General features: G+C 41.2%; 1 long non-coding RNA gene across 2 annotated transcripts in view; it reads right to left on the bottom strand.

Annotated features, from left to right (window-relative positions):
* LOC309808267 overlaps window positions 1–17,210 on the bottom strand; it is a 52,661-nt gene that overhangs the window by 18,337 nt on the left and 17,114 nt on the right. Inside the window, exons 2-3 of one of the 2 annotated variants that reach the window (XR_014294719.1) lie at window positions 14,522–14,648; window positions 1,007–4,015 (exon numbers count right to left, since the gene is read on the bottom strand). This is a non-coding gene — a long non-coding RNA (uncharacterized lncRNA). Of the gene's footprint in view, window positions 1–1,006; window positions 4,016–14,521; window positions 14,649–17,210 lie in introns of those variants that run through there. The other variant, XR_014294718.1, reaches the window with a different exon arrangement.

Genomic DNA, 17,210 nt, shown 5'->3' with positions numbered 1-17,210 from the left:
ATGCATATATTTAATACCTAACCTACTTGCAATTTCGACCTTCACCAGAAATGTTATCTTAATTCTGAAATCTGGAATCTTCTGGTCAGCACCAATGTGGTAATCTATCACAGGGGCCCTCTCCATCTCCCCCAACCCAAGAAGAAGAGGCAATCTGCAAGATAAAACTCAAGGCTTCCCTTCCCTACAAAGAGAAGATAGTACTGGTCCCAAATAACCTTTTTTTCTTTTGCTAAGACTTTCTTGCCCACCCTCCTTTCTATAAAAACCTTCCACTCTGTGTAACTTCTCAAAGTGCTCTTCTATTTACTAGATGAGATGCTGCCCAATTCATAAAGCATCAAATAAGGCCAATCAGATTTTCAAATTTACTCAGTTGAATTTTGTTTTTTAACAAGACATGACCTTAAACAAGATAAACATTGGCCCTGTTTTCATCTCAGGTGGCCTCAGCCTGCAGCTGCTTGAAGCAGGATTTTGGTTCCTGGCCAGAGATTGAAGTCAGGCCGGGGCAGTGAAAGCACTAAATCCTAGCCACTAGACCACCAGGGACTAGTGGCCAGTGACAAGGTCCTGGCCTGTCTGCTGTGTAGAAATGAATTTCCACAGAGATGGAAAGTAGTGAAACAAGTAAAGTGTTTATTAGGAGGACAAAGAATACATGTGGATAGACACATGGGCGGGCTCAGAGAGAGAGTTGCGCTCACATGGTAGTTTGAATCACTTTTATGGGGAATTTCTTCCAGGTTTCCTTTGACCAATCATCTTGCTTTGCCTGGTTCTGAGTCCATATTTGGTATACCTCAGGGTCCTCCCGTGTTCATGTGCATCTCTTAGCCAAGATGGATTCTAGCGAAGAGGCCTATGGGTAGTTGACATCACTTACTATGGGGTGGTGCCCTCTCCCTTTTTGACCTCCAAGGAACCCTTCTGCACATGTGTAGCTGGGAAGGTCTCCTTGATTACGAGAATGAGGAACATCTAGTCTTTTATCTCTTATCTGGGCAGGGCACAGCCTCCTTTCTCGATTGCCCTGTTATTGATATTTTGGAGTTTCTGTCCAGAGGGAATGAACTCCTGCTGCTTACCCTGGGGCCCATCTATCTCCTGCCTCACTTTCACAGAACTCACAATCTGCTGTGAGAGACAGTCAGAATATGAGCACACACACACACAAATAATTTTAAAGCCCGATAGATTTGAAGTCAATAGAAAAGACATTGAGGGCTTCCCTGGTGGCACAGTGGTTAAGAATCCGCCTGCCAGTGCAGGGGACACGGGTTCAAGCCCTGGTCCAGGAAGATCCCACATGTCATGGAGCAACTAAGTCCGCGAGCCACAACTACTGAGCCCGCATGTTGCAACTACTGAAGCCCATGAGCCTAGAGCCCGTGCTGCGCAACAAGAGGAGCCACCACAATGAGAAGCCCTCACACTGCAACGAAGAGAATCCCCTGCTTGCCGCAACTAGAGAAAGCCCACGCGCAGCAACAAAAACCCAATGCAGCCATAAATAAATAAATAAATAAATAATAAATTAAAAAAAAAAAGAAAAGACATTGAAAAAGAAATGGGCCTCCTTTTGATAAGGAAGTCAGAGGTTTCTCTGTAACTTCTTCTGAGAACAATAAGCCATGTCTTTTCCTTCTTCTACATTTTCTCTCCCCACTGCTGACCCCAACAAAATGCTGAAGACAGAATTTGCACTCAATAGATTACCTTTTAAATTGATGTAAAAGTATAAAGTATATTTATGTGCATTAAAGTATGGAAGGGCATACATTTGGAGCATAAAAGCTCAGTACCTGCTGGAAATATCACATAATTGATGAATATAAAACTAATTATATAATAGGGAAATTAAAAAGAAATTTCAGGCTGTGTAGAGACTAAATTAAGAGAACAATATCATATATAATAGCTGAATATTTTGGCATTTGAAATTGGAATTTAAAAAATAGATAAGAGAGGAAGAAATAGGAGTCTTAATTAATAACTGAAGGACAAAGGGGGGATAGGTAGCTTATTTAGCTTATTTCTGCCTTTTTAGTTGCAGAAAATATCAGTTTTGAAACCAGATATGGTTGCCATGTATTAGTTCTGCACAAAGTGCTAGGATGAGTTTCCCCACACCCACAGTTTGGGGATAGTGCTTTACTCATAACTCATCTTTCATGCATTTGCCTAAATTCTTGTGGAATACAGCTGGACTTGCAGCTCATAAATGTGACCTTTGGATGTGTTTTAAACACTACTGAACTCCATTTTAATTTTACATAGTAAAGCCTCTGGGCTCTATTTACTCTTTCATTATATAACATTCATTTATCTTATGAAAAACGCTGTGATTCACTGTTGGTCTAGCATTTTTTTTTTCACTTATTTGGATGATTTTTAGAATCCAAACTGTATTGTTATTTATCTTGGAAAACAGAAACACTTTCGGGAGTCAGTTCTCTGAGTCCCAAACCCCTCACCTGACACCCTCTTGTGGTGCTGTGCCCTGGGGGGAGGATACAGCAGGATCTGCAGGTGGAGAGGCTTGGAGAGCTGAGGGTATTATGTGTCTGGTTTATCGCCAAGATCAGTCAAGCCCCAAATTATAGTGTTGAGGGAGAAATTTTTCACGTAATGGGGTATGGGGAAGTCATTTAGGCTTATACATGGTTCAGTGTAAACTCTGTGTGAACTGAAAGAGCCTGTCAAGCACACAGAGCACATCTGCTTTAACCATTAAGGAAAAGAAATGCCTGATTCAAAAAGAAGGATAAGTGACTCCCTTCTTACGATGCCCGTGTTCACACCCTCTCGAAGACGAGGCTCCTTTCCCACGTGCCAGGATCCCACTGTCTCACTAGACATGTCCTCAATCTGTCTCTTTTGAAATCTTCAAGGAATAGACCCCTGTCATGTTGGATGTATGTTCTTTGTTCTGATAAAGTACAAGACTACCATGCTTCAGTGGAGAAGCTCCTTAGAGCCTTTTGAGGGGCTGCCTCCCAGATTATAGCCCTCAGCTTGGCTCAAATAAAACTATTTTCTGTTCCTATTATAAATTCTTTATTATTTCCCTCCACAGTGTGTTATTCCTTATGGAGTCCAGCTGTTCTAGGCTGACACCAAGCCACCCTGAAGCAGCCATCGTGTCTTCATTGCCTCTTTCTCACATCTGGGTCCTTGAAGGTTGCTGAGATCACACTTGCTTGTCTGTGTCCATGGAACCCAGGGCAGAGCCCAGGTCCTCCCACCAGGGCCCTGGATTCTGGTACCAAACCCAGGAGAAGGTGTGCTCTAGTTATATCAGCCTCACCTGGCACCAAGGCCAAGATCGTCATGTGTTTTTTCCCAGACTTCTTCTGTGGGAAAGGGTTTTGGGACGTTTTGTTTTCCCTAGTTCACCCTAGAGAGATGCAAGGAGGAAGTCTGATGCAGACTTTCCAGCTTACAAACATCTGAGGGCTGTGTCTCAGGTCAGGATCAATGTTCCCTTTTCCATGGGCATTCAAGTCAGTGAGGCAGCCTGACTTGAGGGCCAGGACTCTGCCTCTGTAGTCCTGGAGGTGATGGCTGAGGGCTGGGGACAGGGGCACTGCGGTTCTGCCCAAGGGGAATTAAAGGCCAGAAAGCCCTGGTTTCTGCAGGAGTTTGATAATCGCCTGGAATGTATGCCAGTTAACATATAATTTCTTTATCCTATTTATTCATTATTGTTATCATTGTATCATCATTGTACTTTGGGACTCAATTTTTTATTGTTATAGAAATCCAATGTTTTCAAAGATTCTCCCTCAAGGATTCTACTGTTAACATTTTTCATTAAGAGAAATGCCTGTCTATTCCAATCTTTCTTTCCCTCCATTATTTACTGTGTCTTTTCTAGGTCTTGTCCTTGTCTCCTGGGCCACAGTCAGTAATGTCTCCACTTATGTATTCTGAGTGTGTGATCATTTGGTCCAAGGGATTCTGCTGAATGAAGTATAAATTCTGATATCTTTCTCTTGCAAACTTTCAAAACCTACAAATAAAATGAAGATATGGGCAATATAAAATGAAAATATGATTTTCCATTCTTCTTAATATCTATCTCTATATTTCAATAGAATTCAATTATCGGCCCCTGGTGACTATATTTTTCAAAAGAATTCCCTAAATAATTACCAGGAATTCACTACTCCAATGTAATGTAGAAGATATTCTTAGTGTATTCTTCAAATTCATGTTGATGGAATGCTCAAGTTCCCTATATCAAATTGAGCTCCTATATTCCCTCTGAATAATAAAACTAAGATATGTTTGCTAAAGATTGTTGAAAAACAACATTTTAGCTTGACATGGACAGTAGAAATACAGTATCACTAAGGGTGAAAATTTAGTATATGTCCTGTGGACTACCAATTTCATGTTCCACAATCACAATCGAACCATTTAAATACAGAATTATTTCCTAATTCTCTATTATATAAATCTCATTATAAATAACAAGCATTTTTCTTAAATTCCATATATATGTGTTAGCATACAGTATTTGTCTTTCTCTTTCTGACTTACTTCACTCTGTATGACAGACTCTAGGTCTATGAAGGAAATGAAGGAAACGATAGCAAAGATCAATAAAACTAAAAGCTGGTTCTTTGAGAAGATAAACAAAATTGATAAACCATTAGCCAGACTCATCAAGAAAAAAAGGGAGAAGACTCAAATCAATAGAATTAGAAATGAAAAAGGAGAAGTAACAACTGACACTGCAGAAATACAAAAGATCAGGAGAGATTACTACAAGAAACTCTATGCAAATAAAATGGACAACCTGGAAGAAATGGACAAATTCTTAGAAATGCACAACCTGCCAAAACTGAATCAGGAAGAAATAGAAAATATGAATAGAACAATCACAAGCACTGAAATTGAAACTGTGATTAAAAATCTTCCAACAAACAAAAGCCCAGGACCAGATGGCTTCACAGGTGAATTCTATCAAGCATTTAGAGAAGAGCTAACACCTATCCTTCTCAAACTCTTCCAAAATATAGCAGAGGGAGGAACACTCCCAAACTCATTTTATGAGGCCACCATCACCCTGATACCAAAACCAGACAAGGATGTCACAAAGAAAGAAAACTACAGGCCAATATCACTGATGAACATAGATGCAAAAATCCTCCACAAAATACTAGCAAACAGAATCCAACAGCACATTAAAAGGATCATACACCATGATCAAGTGGGATTTATTCCAGGAATGCAAGGATTCTTCAATATATGCAAATCAATCAATGTGATACACCATATTAACAAATTGAAGAAGAAAAACCACATGATCATCTCAATAGATGCAGAGAAAGCTTTTGACAAAATTCAACACCCATTTATGATAAAAACCCTGCAGAAAGTAGGCATAGAGGGAACTTTCCTCAACATAATAAAGGCCATATATGATAAACCCACAGCCAACATCGTCCTCAATGGTGAAAAACTGAAACCATTTCCACTAAGATCAGGAACAAGACAAGGCTGCCCACTCTCACCACTCTTATTCAACTTCGTTTTGGAAGTTTTAGCCACAGCAATCAGAGAAGAAAAGGAAATAAAAGGAATCCAAATTGGAAAAGAAGAAGTAAAGCTGTCATTGTTTGCAGATGACATGATACTATACATAGAGAATCCTGAAGAGGCCACCAGAAAATTACTAGAGCTAATCAATGAATTTGGTAAAGTAGCAGGATACAAAATTAATGCACAGAAATCTCTGGCATTCCTGTACACTAATGATGAAAAATCTGAAAGTGAAATCAAGAAAACACTCCCATTTACCATTGCAACAAAAAGAATAAAATATCTAGGAATAAACCTACCTAAGGAGACAAAAGACCTGTATGCAGAAAATTATAAGGCACTGATGAAAGGAATTAAAGAAGATACAAACAGATGGAGAGATATACCATGCGCCTCGATTGGAAGAATCAATATTGTGAAAATGACTCTACTACCCAAAGCAATCTACAGATTCAATGCAATCCCTATCAAACTACCACTGGCATTTTTCAGAGAACTAGAACAAAAAATTTCAAAATTTGTTTGGAAAAACAAAAGACCCCGAATAGCCAAAGCAATCTTGAGAACAAAAAACGGAGCTGGAGGAATCAGGCTACCTGACTTCAGACTATACTACAAAGCTACAGTAATCAAGACAGTGTGGTACTGGCACAAAAACAGAAAGATAGATCAATGGAACAAGATAGAAAGCCCAGAGATAAACCCACGCACATATGGTCAACTTATCTTTGATAAAGGAGGCAGGAAAGTACAGTGGAGAAAGGACAGCCTCTTCAATAAGTGGTGCTGGGAAAACTGGACAGGGACATGTAAAAGTATGAGATTAGATCATTCCCTAACACCATACACAAAAATAAGCTCAAAATGGATTAAAGACCTAAATGTAAGGCCAGAAACTATCAAACTCTTAGAGGAAAACAGAGGCAGAACACTCTATGACATAAATCACAGCAAGATCCTTTTGGACCCACCTCCTACAGAAATGGAAATAAAAACAAAAATAAACACATGGGACCTAATGAAACTTCAAAGCTTTTGCACAGCAAAGGAAACCATAAACAAGACCAAAAGAGAACCCTCAGAATAGGAGAAAATATTTGCAAATGAAGCAACTGACAGAGGATTAATCTCCAAAATTTATAAGCAGCTCATGCAGCTCAACAGCAAAAAAACAAACAACCCAATCCAAAAATGGGCAGAAGACCCAAATAGACATTTCTCCAAAGAAGATATACAGACTGCCAACAAACACATGAAAGAATGCTCAACATCATTAATCATTAGAGAAATGCAAATCAGAACTACAATGAGATATCATCTCACACCAGTCAGAATGGACATCATCAAGAAATCTAGAAACAATAAGTGCTGGAGAGGGTGTGGAGAAAAGGGAACACTCTTGCACTGCTGGTGGGAATGTGAATTGGTACAGCCACTATGGAGAACGGTATGGAGGTTCCTTAAAAAACTACAAATAGAGCTACCATATGACCCAGCAACCCCACTATTGGGCATATACCCTGAGAAAACCATTAATCAAAAAGAGACATGTACCAAAATGTTCATTGCAGCTCTATTCACAATAGCCCGGAGATGGAAAGAACCTAAGTGTCCATCATCGGATGAATGGATAAAGAAGATGTGGCACATATATACAATAGAATATTACTCAGCCATAAAAAGAAATGAAACTGAGCTATTTGTAATGAGGTGGATAGACCTAGAGTCTGTCATACAGAGTGAAGTAAATCAGAAAGAGAAAGACAAATACTGTATGCTAACACATATATATGGAATTTAAGAAAAAAAATGTCATGAAGAACCTAGGGGTAAAACAGGAATAAAGACACAGACCTACTGAGATTGGACTTGAGGATATGGGGAGGGGGAAGGGTAAGCTGTGACAAAGCGAAAGAGAGGCATGGACATATATACACTACCAAACGTGAGGTAGATAGCTAGTGGGAAGCAGCCGCATAGCACAGGGAGATCAGCTCGGTACTTTGTGACCGCCTGGAGGGGTGGGATAGGGAGGGTGGGAGGGAGACGCAAAAGGGAGGGGATATGGAAACATATGTATATGTATAACTGATTAAATTTGTTATAAAGCAAAAAAATAAAATTAAATTAAAAAAAAAAATAACAAGCATTTTAAAAGCTTTAAATTTTTAACTATAGCTCATAAATTTGTACCTTTTCTCCTCTATCAACAAAAATTGACTTTCATGGTTAACTCAGTTAAAAAATAAAACAGCACAATAGGAAAGAAGTAAAATATCTCCATTGCCTACGATATATAATAATATATATAAATATGTTGATGACAAAAACGTGGGTCTGCTCTCCCATGTGCAGTAAAGCAAATCTACTGACACCAGGTTATGGAGAAGGAAAGTGCAGCGTTTATTGCAGGTGCCAGGCAGGGAGTTCAGGTCAGCTAGTGCTCAAAACACCTGAACCCCCTTTCCTGATGGGTTTCATGAAAGCATTTTTAAATACCAGGTGAGAGAGGGGAATCACAGGGTATGTGATCAGCTCCTGCACAATTCTTTGGTTGATGTGAGGTAACAGAGCAGTGTCACAGGGGTTAACGTTATCAATCCTCAGGCTCCAGTAAAAGATCTCCTACTTAAAACAGTTTCGAAAGTTAATAAAAATAAACATTAACTGAGTAGAGGGCAGGTGTCCTCAACTTCAGAACAGTGTAAAGTCAGCAAATATCACAGCTGGTACACCCCTCGAAGAGACTGACCTTGACTGGTTGCAATTTTTAAGAAAACACATTTGGGTAAAATTAACTCTGCACTTAAAAAAACTGACTCACAGGTTTTAGGTTTTCTCAATGCTCTAAAAGTACTTCTTTTTCCTTTCCAAGAAGGGACTTTCAACCTCCCCCAAAGTAAAAGGGCAGTGCCTCTTGGATTGCTTTCTCTCACTGAACACACCGAAGAAAAATTGCATCATGTTGGTGTCTATCTGAATAATGTGCTCAGGGCTCTCCCTGAGTCATTGCATGGTTCTCATTTGCACGTGGGAGCCAATGGGTCTAAGTGCAGGCCACCACAAGATGTGCCACTATGGCATGTGGATTATTTTGAGCTGAAAACAATCAGGCCCAAAAGACTCAGGAAGAGCCTTTGAACTTCCCCCTTACTGCCTAAAATAATTTAAGACAGGGGGCCTGTCCCAGGAAGAAGCTATCACTAGAGATAAATGTAGTATAATATTAGGTGTGGTAGAACAGGAGGAACATTGAAAAGCCCATTTGATCAAAATCCTCTCTGTGGGGCTTCCCTGGTGGCGCAGTGGTTGAGAGCCCGCCTGCCGATGCCGGGGACACGGGTTCGTGCCCCAGTCCGGGAAGATCCCACGTGCCGCGGAGCGGCTGGGCCCATGAGCCATGGCTGCTGGGCCTGTGCGTCCGGAGCCTGTGCTCCGCAACGGGAGAGGCCACAACAGTGAGAGGCACGTGTACCGCAAAAAAAAAATTCTCTCTGTGGCTCATTGTCTTTGGATGGATCAGCAAACATTTGTTTACCAAACATTAACTCTTTTTAACTTCCTGTGAATTACCTTACTTCCCCTTGAAATTTCAGACTCATACCTCCTTCTGATGCCGAAATTTGGCCTCTGTGCACTGGTATGGAATCGAATTCGGGGGCAGAGTTTGGGTGAAGTAGAAAAGAATAGGTTTATTGTGTTGCCAGGCAAAGGGGGACACAGCAGGCTAATGCCCTCAAAACTGTGTGTCCCAACCTGGGGGGATTTGGTGAGGAGTTTTAAAGCAATGGTTCAAGGTCAGGGTTGCTGATAAGGATTATGGTGTGTTCGGGGCCTGCAATCCTTTAAGCTGGCCTCAGGTGGTCTCCTGATGAGCTTCTATGCTTCTCAAGGTTATCAAACTGTGACCTTCTCTCTAGAATGAAGGATGCTTCATCAAGTAGTTAACACCTTCCATTTGTTGGGGGTTTTAGTTCTGTAGAAGAGCTCAGTTATTGGTATATGTTTCCCTTGAGGCAGAACCAGGATCTTGTCCCAAAGCTGCACTATTGTTTCTTGACAGTTCCTCCCTTGTCTCTGCAGCCCCTCCCTTCCCTGATTAGCAACTATTTGACCCTACCCTTTGGAATTCAGGGAAGGTTGTGGAGGCTGAAGCCTAGTCCCTGCAAACAAGAAATGGGGGACACAGAAAGACTTTAGTGCCCAGGAGCCCCACAGGGTCCTGCTCAGTTTCACTTCTCTTTAGTCAAGAATATATATATGTCACCTTGTCTTGCTGTCTTTGGAATTCTTCATACTTACGTGAATTCCCCATGTGCACATAATAATTTAATTTTCTCTTGTTAATCTGCCTTATGTCATTTTCATTGCCAGCCAAAGAGCTAATGTTACCCAAAAACCTGGGTTTGCCTCTTGGTGGGTGTCAAGCTGAAAGGCACAACATAAACAAAGATTGGGAGAAGAAAGGATTTGTTACTTGCAGCAAGTAAAGAGAACACCGGGGGTCTTTCCCAAAGCAGTGTCTTCCTGAACAGCAAAATTGGGGAATTTTTAAGCTAAGGGTATATGCATATTCATGAAGGGGTTTGGGTGGTCCACAGAGTCCAAGCTTTAGTGGACTGAAGTCATGAGGGTCAGAAAAGGTCAATATCATCATTCCTTATGTTCCCAGCTGATCAGGCTAATCTTTACCATTGAAAGAGAACTGGGAGTCTTTACAATTATCTTTGTTATTGTTACTTCTTTTACCTGAAAACAGTCCTTTGATTCTGCATTATTTTGTTCCCTTAAGATCATTAATTACTGAGACCCTTTCAACGGCAAGCATCCTGGCCAGGCTTACATTGCAAAATGGCTTAGGCCAAAAATGACTCCTAGATATACATATTATTAAACTTTTGTTTTATTTTCTCCTGTTAATCAGTCTCACGTCAATTTAATTCTTAGACCAGCTAAAAGTGTTACCTGAAACACTTCTTTTGTTGAGCCAAAAGACACAACCAAGCCAAAGGGCAGGAGAAGGAAGGCTTTATTACTTGCAGCAAGTAAGGAGAACACCAGGGATTTTCCCAAAACGGTGGCTCCTTGAACAGCCAAATTGGGAAAGTTTTAAACTGTCAACTGAAAAAAAAAAAAGCACAAACTGAGAGTTGTGAGTTAAGTTTTATTTGGGGCAAAATGAGGACTATAGCCAAGGAAACAGCCTCTCAGATAGCTCTGAGGAACTGCTCGAAAGAGTTAGGGGGAAGGTCAGCATGTATGTGATTTTGGTGAAGGGGGACACATGGAATCAGGGACACATTTTGGCAGAAATTTGCTGCTAGTCACGAAGTGGTGGCTGCTAGTCACAAGGAGCAGATGTCTCCATGAATGATTTTAGTGCTTTTCTAGATATGAGAAGATAAAAGAAACTGGGCTCATAAAATCTTCTGAAACTATCTAACTATCTGAAGGCCTGTTCTGCCGGGTTTTCCCAGAGCATAGACTGCCTCATTCCTGATCTCTGTCCTGAATTTCATTCAGGGTGTGTTGAAGGTTGTGAAACAAAATTTATATTTTATGGCAAGACAAGAGAAATTTAAACATAAACTCTTCTCTGCCCTTTGGTCTCCTCTCTCCCCACACTGTGCATTGTGCATCTGCATTATACATTGACCAAACCTCCCCCATAGGCAGGGACACTTGCTCAACCATAAAGAGCAACATTCTCCTAACATCAACAAGACAACTCCCTCCTTAAGAGATAACATTTCTTCTTGACCTTGTAAGGGGTTACATGACCAGCAGGATGGCACTTAGATCTGAATTATGTAAACGTTCAATAACATGTCATTTGATGTACAGCCCTCGGTCTCAAAAAAAACTTATACACCTCCCTGGGTTTCTAATGGGCAGAACAGTTTTCAGAGTTTTCTGAGATGCTCTTCCCAGGTTATAATCCTCAAATTTGGCTCAAAGAAAAATTTCCAGTTCTCTTTTAGATCAAGTGATTACTTTTTTGTCAAGGTCAGAGACTACAGTGGCTAGTGACTTCATTCTTATAGAACCAGATGGTAAGGGACCATTTTATTTCACAAGATCATTAATTACTGAGACCTGTTCAAGAGCAAGCATCATGACCAGGCTGAGATCACAAATGATTTAGGCTTAAAATGGCTTCTCTTATGTCAAAAAGTTATATTTGATTCTTTTTCTTTGGGGACCCCCTGCTCCATTTGCCTACAGAAGGGCAGAGGAAAAGTTCTTCCTCTCTGACAGTCTTCATGACTGCCTGGAGAAACAATGATGGACTCAGGAGTTCTTCTCAGCCTCGATGTGCACAGAAATCTTTATGCCTATGGTAAAGGGGCATGGAAAGGAGAGGGTTCTCAATGTGTAGAAGTTCAGATGCTTTCAAAGGCAGGCAATGTACCCTGCACTATAATGCCTGTTGGGCAGGAAGAAAGTTTCCTGTACCCTTCTAGATTTTTCTGGTTAGTCTAGGAATTAAATTGACATGAGACAGATTAAGATTAACAGGAGAAAATCAAACAAAATTTAATAATATGTATACATGGAAGAGACCCAGGAGAACTCAGTAAATCTCCCAAATGGCTGAAATCCTCACCTTAAATACCACTTTCAACTAAAGACAAACATGTTGGGTGTAGTGGTTTGGGACTTCAAAGGGGAGGAAGGCAATTCTTCCTCGGACCTCATACATGAGGTCACCATTCCTCAAGGGGAAATTCAGCTTGCACTGCAACTTCAACTAAAGAACAGTTCTTCGTGTAACACTGCCGGATACTGGAAGATACACAGGTCCCTCGGCCGACCGAAGGCATTCCTTCATTGAGGCCGTTCGCTAGTCGCAGAACACCCTGCTTTAAAAAGTTGATTCAGTTTAGGGCACAGTGGGTAGCTTGTGTCTCTTTTACTTGTTAGAAAACACACGTATTTAGGCTGCGTGTCAATCTAGACATGGCGTCTATAGCGAAAAGCCTGGTTTTCCCATTTTGAAAGCTCCATTCTTGCAGCCGGAAAAAACCTGAAAAACACTGTTGTTGCCGTGTTTCTAGTCCCTGCAGGCATGGCTCTGAGAAAAAAAAGAGTTTTCTCGAAAGAAAGAGGGTGCTTCCAGGTCCTGGGTGGGAGCTCTTCCTGCCCTGCTCTAGAGCTAAGGGGAATCTCAACGGGGGCCCTAGCCTCAACGTAAGGTCTTGATTTGGCATCCAGAAGGGTAGGCGTGAAGCAGGTTCCCTGAGGCCTTAGTCGCAGTTCTGCATTCCGTTTAACAGCAGTAAGTGTCTAGAGACTCGTGGCCCCGTCGCGTCAGCGCCAGTTTCAGGACAAGAACTCTGAGGACCCGCCGGCTCCCCTGGGCTTGCTGGGCCACACTCAGACCCGTAGGCCCTTCAGGGTGCCCCAGGGTAGGCCAAGGGAAGGGTAACACACTGCAGTCTACCTTGGGGGAGCTAGATGTTGATGTTCCAACTACCGGGTTTTTTTTTTTTTTTTTGCGAAAACCCCTAAATATCCTGTGCCCTCCCTTACCTCTTCAGAACAGTCCCTCAGAGCTATCTGAGAGGCTGTCTCCTGACTTGTCCTCAGTATGTCCTCCAAATAAAACATAATTCTCAACTTTTAGGTTGTGCATTTTTTTTCAGTCAACATTTAATTGTATGGCTCATGTAGGTACTATGCCTAAATGTAATGGGATGAGCTGTAAATTATTAAAACTAGATAAATTCTGTCAGCTCTACCACTAGCTGAGATCAGGCTTTCTTCTCTGGATACTTCTGTCATAGACCTTGGCAGATATGGGGTCTGTGTTGGTCTTAAAATTATTCTTAGAATTGTGGGGACTCATTCATTCTTTCAGCAAATTTTACTGCTTATATTCTATGTGTCAGTTACAGTGCTGGGTCTTGAAATACAGAAGTCAACACATGAAAATACAAGGATAAAACACATTTTCTACCATATTAACTTTTTTCATTCATTAACTCATCCTTAAGTCATTCAACACGCATCTTCTTATTGAATACTGATGAGGGATCAAATGCTATGCTAAACACTGAGTATATAACTGCAAATGAGATGGATAGGCCCTGATTTTGATGTCACTACTATCTTTTGTCGTGCCATATAGTGGGACAGCTTCGTTATTCCCTTTACCGTAAGTTTTGGTTTTTTTGCGGTACACGGGCCTCTCACTGTTGTGGCCTCTCCCGTTGCGGAGCACAGGCTCTGGACGCGCAGGCTCAGCGGCCATGGCTCATGGGCCCAACCGCTCCGCGGTATGTGGGATCTTCCCAGACGGGGGCACGGACCCGTGTCCCCTGCATCGGCAGGCAGACTCTCAACCACTGCGCCACCAGGGAAGCCCTACCCTAAGTTTTTATCACAAATTGCTAATGAAAATAAAACTGTTAGTGGAGTTTCAACACGCATAGGTAAATGAGAACACAGAACTCCCCTTTCGCGTGCCCCATTCTCCTCCTTCTAACTCCCTATGTGAACTCACTTTGTGCCAAGACCAAGATGTGCCCCAATAAGAACCAAGCTGATTTCCTCACACTGACAGGGGCTATTGCTCACTTAGAAGACTTGATGCTTAAGTTTGATAAGCAACTAGAAGACCATGGAGACAACCTATAAAAATGATTTGTCTTGGGAGAAAATACTAAAAAGGGTTAATGTGCTGTTCCACATGTCTAACCTCCTGGGATTAAACCACAGGCACCAAGGTCACCAAGGGTACTTGGCAACAATGAGCTAAAAATGAAAAGAAAAGCATCATACTGTTATTGTATTCATCTTCCCCCAAGGCACTCTCTGATAAACACCACAACCACTAAGGGAATTGAGAACAGCTTCCTTGTGGGGCAGGTTATATATGCATCTTTTTCCAAGAAGTTAAATCATATCCAGCTATCAGCACACCTTACTTAAGGTGATTGCAATGTATGAGATTAAATGTTCCTACCTGATTGGAAAACTTCTTGTCCTCAATTCATTGGCTATACTGGATTATTTTTCTTGGGTCAGACCTTCAGACTTCTACCAGAAATCGTTCCTTTGGGGAAACCAGGCCTTCCCAGAAACTCAGGAAACTGAAATGGAGACAGAAAGAGAGAAGGAAATTATTTGGACATATAGACCTCAATTGTTTGGTTTTAAGTAAACGTCCCAGCAAACATCTTCTAAATGGTATAATAACTTTAGGGAAATTCACAGTTTATAAGTTTGTGTACTCATAAACTGAACATATTATGATAAGAGTACAGGTTGCATTTTGTGTCTTCAACTCAAGCAAAGACTTCAAAGAAGTCCCAGTTATCCTTTGTTCATTAAGACACAAAGAAAGGGCAAAAGGGGCAAGTTTCTAAGTCTTTTTCTTTAAAATTTACTTCCTTTCTTCAGTCTTCATCAAGATCTTCAGGAAATTAACTTTACTAAAGTTAATTATTCATAAAATAAACATAGGAACCTGCAGAAGACTATTTCACAGAGACCTGTAATGTACAATATCCATTGCATACATGCACCATGAGCTTGTCTTTTCTAGCACTGGCATACACAAAACTCTGTGTGTGTGTGTGTGTGTGTGTGCACATGTGTGTCTTTTTTTTGTGATGGAGCCATAGGGAGAAAATAAATCTATTGGCTGCAATTCAGTGATGTAGAAAGATTTAAGGGTAAAGGAAAAGGCTACATCAAGTGAAGCAATAAAGTCATGAGGTTGTGCTTCCATAATAATAACAATAGCAGTCTTCTGTAACCAAGGGAGCAGGCTCCTCAAATTATAGTCACACCTGTTAGACCATCTGCCCATAAATTTCACACTATCATTAATGGAAAACAAATGGCACTGTCTCTCCTTCCCTTTATCCATTGGCTATTCTCATATAAATGATTTTTCTCCTCAAGGTCATGCTCTTTCCTATCGGTTTAAAAATATTAGGATTTAGGAGGGGTGATACATAATGTGCCATGCCTTGGTACTTGTACCAGTGATGGCTCTGTAAGGAGTACTGGATTGTTAGGAGGCTATAAATTGAATTCCCCTAGAAGCAGAACCTGAGGCAATAATTTGAATGCAAACTGTTCATGTGGGAGGTGCTTCCAGAACACTCAGAAGTGGAGTGGGAATTGAGAATGGAGGCACGGAAGGAAGCCAACAGAGGTGCATTACTGAATAAATTACTCCTGCAGGGAACTGCTGCCAGTACTTCAGGGGAGTTCTGTGAAACTCTATAGAACATGTCTCAGAGTTATCCCAAGAATTGGTGAGAAACTTGAAGTACTTATCTTCCAGTCCCCTCCGTCCTTGGTTGAAAGCTACACCCAGATACATTAACTCCTGTACATTTCTGGCCTGCCCTAAGGTGGATAATTGCAGGTGGTAACATGAGTCTATCAGCATATACTGGAATGATGAGTGCTGGGGAGATATGAGTGGAGCATTGAAACCATCTAATACAGTCGGGGCAGGAGATATTAATTATTGGCTTGCAAGTCCAAATGGGTAACCTTAAATTCCTGGGTTAATGGTTTTACTTTGAGGTATTTAAGCATGATGTATGAGTAAAAATTTCCTCTATTAAATCAAGTTGAAGATCCTAAGTCCCTAATCTTCTGGAAAACTGTGGGTATCTTTTTAACAGATTTTTGAAAAGTAACATGATTAAGATTTCAAACTGACCATCCATTCATTCATTCATTAACTCATTCAACAAACATTTATTGAACACCTAAAGTATGCCATGGGTTAAACTAGGCACCAGTGTTACTGTTACTAAAATCATTATCGTGCCACCTAGAAGTCAATGTATTGTGACACTCAAATAAGAAAATCCATAGTTACCGTAAAAATTATTACAGAGTGATGTAGGAACACACGGTAAGACCTTAATTCATGCTGTGGACAGTAGTATATGGGGGATATCAGTAGGGCTTCCTGTAGAAGGCAATTGAAATGGATATGTAACATGAAGGAAGGGTGAATTTTTGAGGAAAAGAGAAGATAAATTCATGTTTGCCAGAAAATGAATGGTTAAGGATCAGTCCAGAAAGGAGTTCCATTCATAATCAGTATAAGAAATGTCACTGGGGCTTCCCTGGTGGCGCAGTGGTTGAGAGTCCGCCTGCCGATGCTGGGGACACGGGTTCGTGCCCCGGTCCGGGAAGATCCCACATGCCACGGAGCGGCTGGGCCCGTGAGCCATGGCCGCTGAGCCTGCGCGTCCGGAGCCTGTGCTCCACAACGGGAGAGGCCACAGCAGTGAGAGGCCCGCGTACCACAAAAAAAAAAAAAAAAAAAAAAAGAAATGCTCACTGGAGTGTAAGAAAAGAAGACAATGGAGAGGGTGGTAGAAGCCAGACCATGAATGGTCCATGTATGTATACTAAGTGCTATGGTCTAGTCTTTGTGTTCCCCTCCAAATTTATACGTTGAAATCTTAATTTCCGGAGGTGATCGTAGTAGTAGGTGGGGCCTTTGGGAAATGATAAAGGTATTAGTGCTCTTATAAAAGAGACCCCACAGAGCTCCCTAAGCTCTTCTGCCATGTGAGGTTACAATGAGAAGTCTGTGACTCAGAAGAGGGCCCTCATCTGACCATACTGGCACCCTATTCTTGAACTTGCAGCCTCCAGAACTGTGAGAAAAAAAT

The sequence above is a fragment of the Mesoplodon mirus genome (genome assembly GCF_964341445.2).
Source record: "Mesoplodon mirus genome assembly, chromosome: 7".
NCBI lineage: Eukaryota > Metazoa > Chordata > Mammalia > Artiodactyla > Ziphiidae > Mesoplodon > Mesoplodon mirus.
This window is presented reverse-complemented; position numbering and strand designations above follow the sequence as displayed.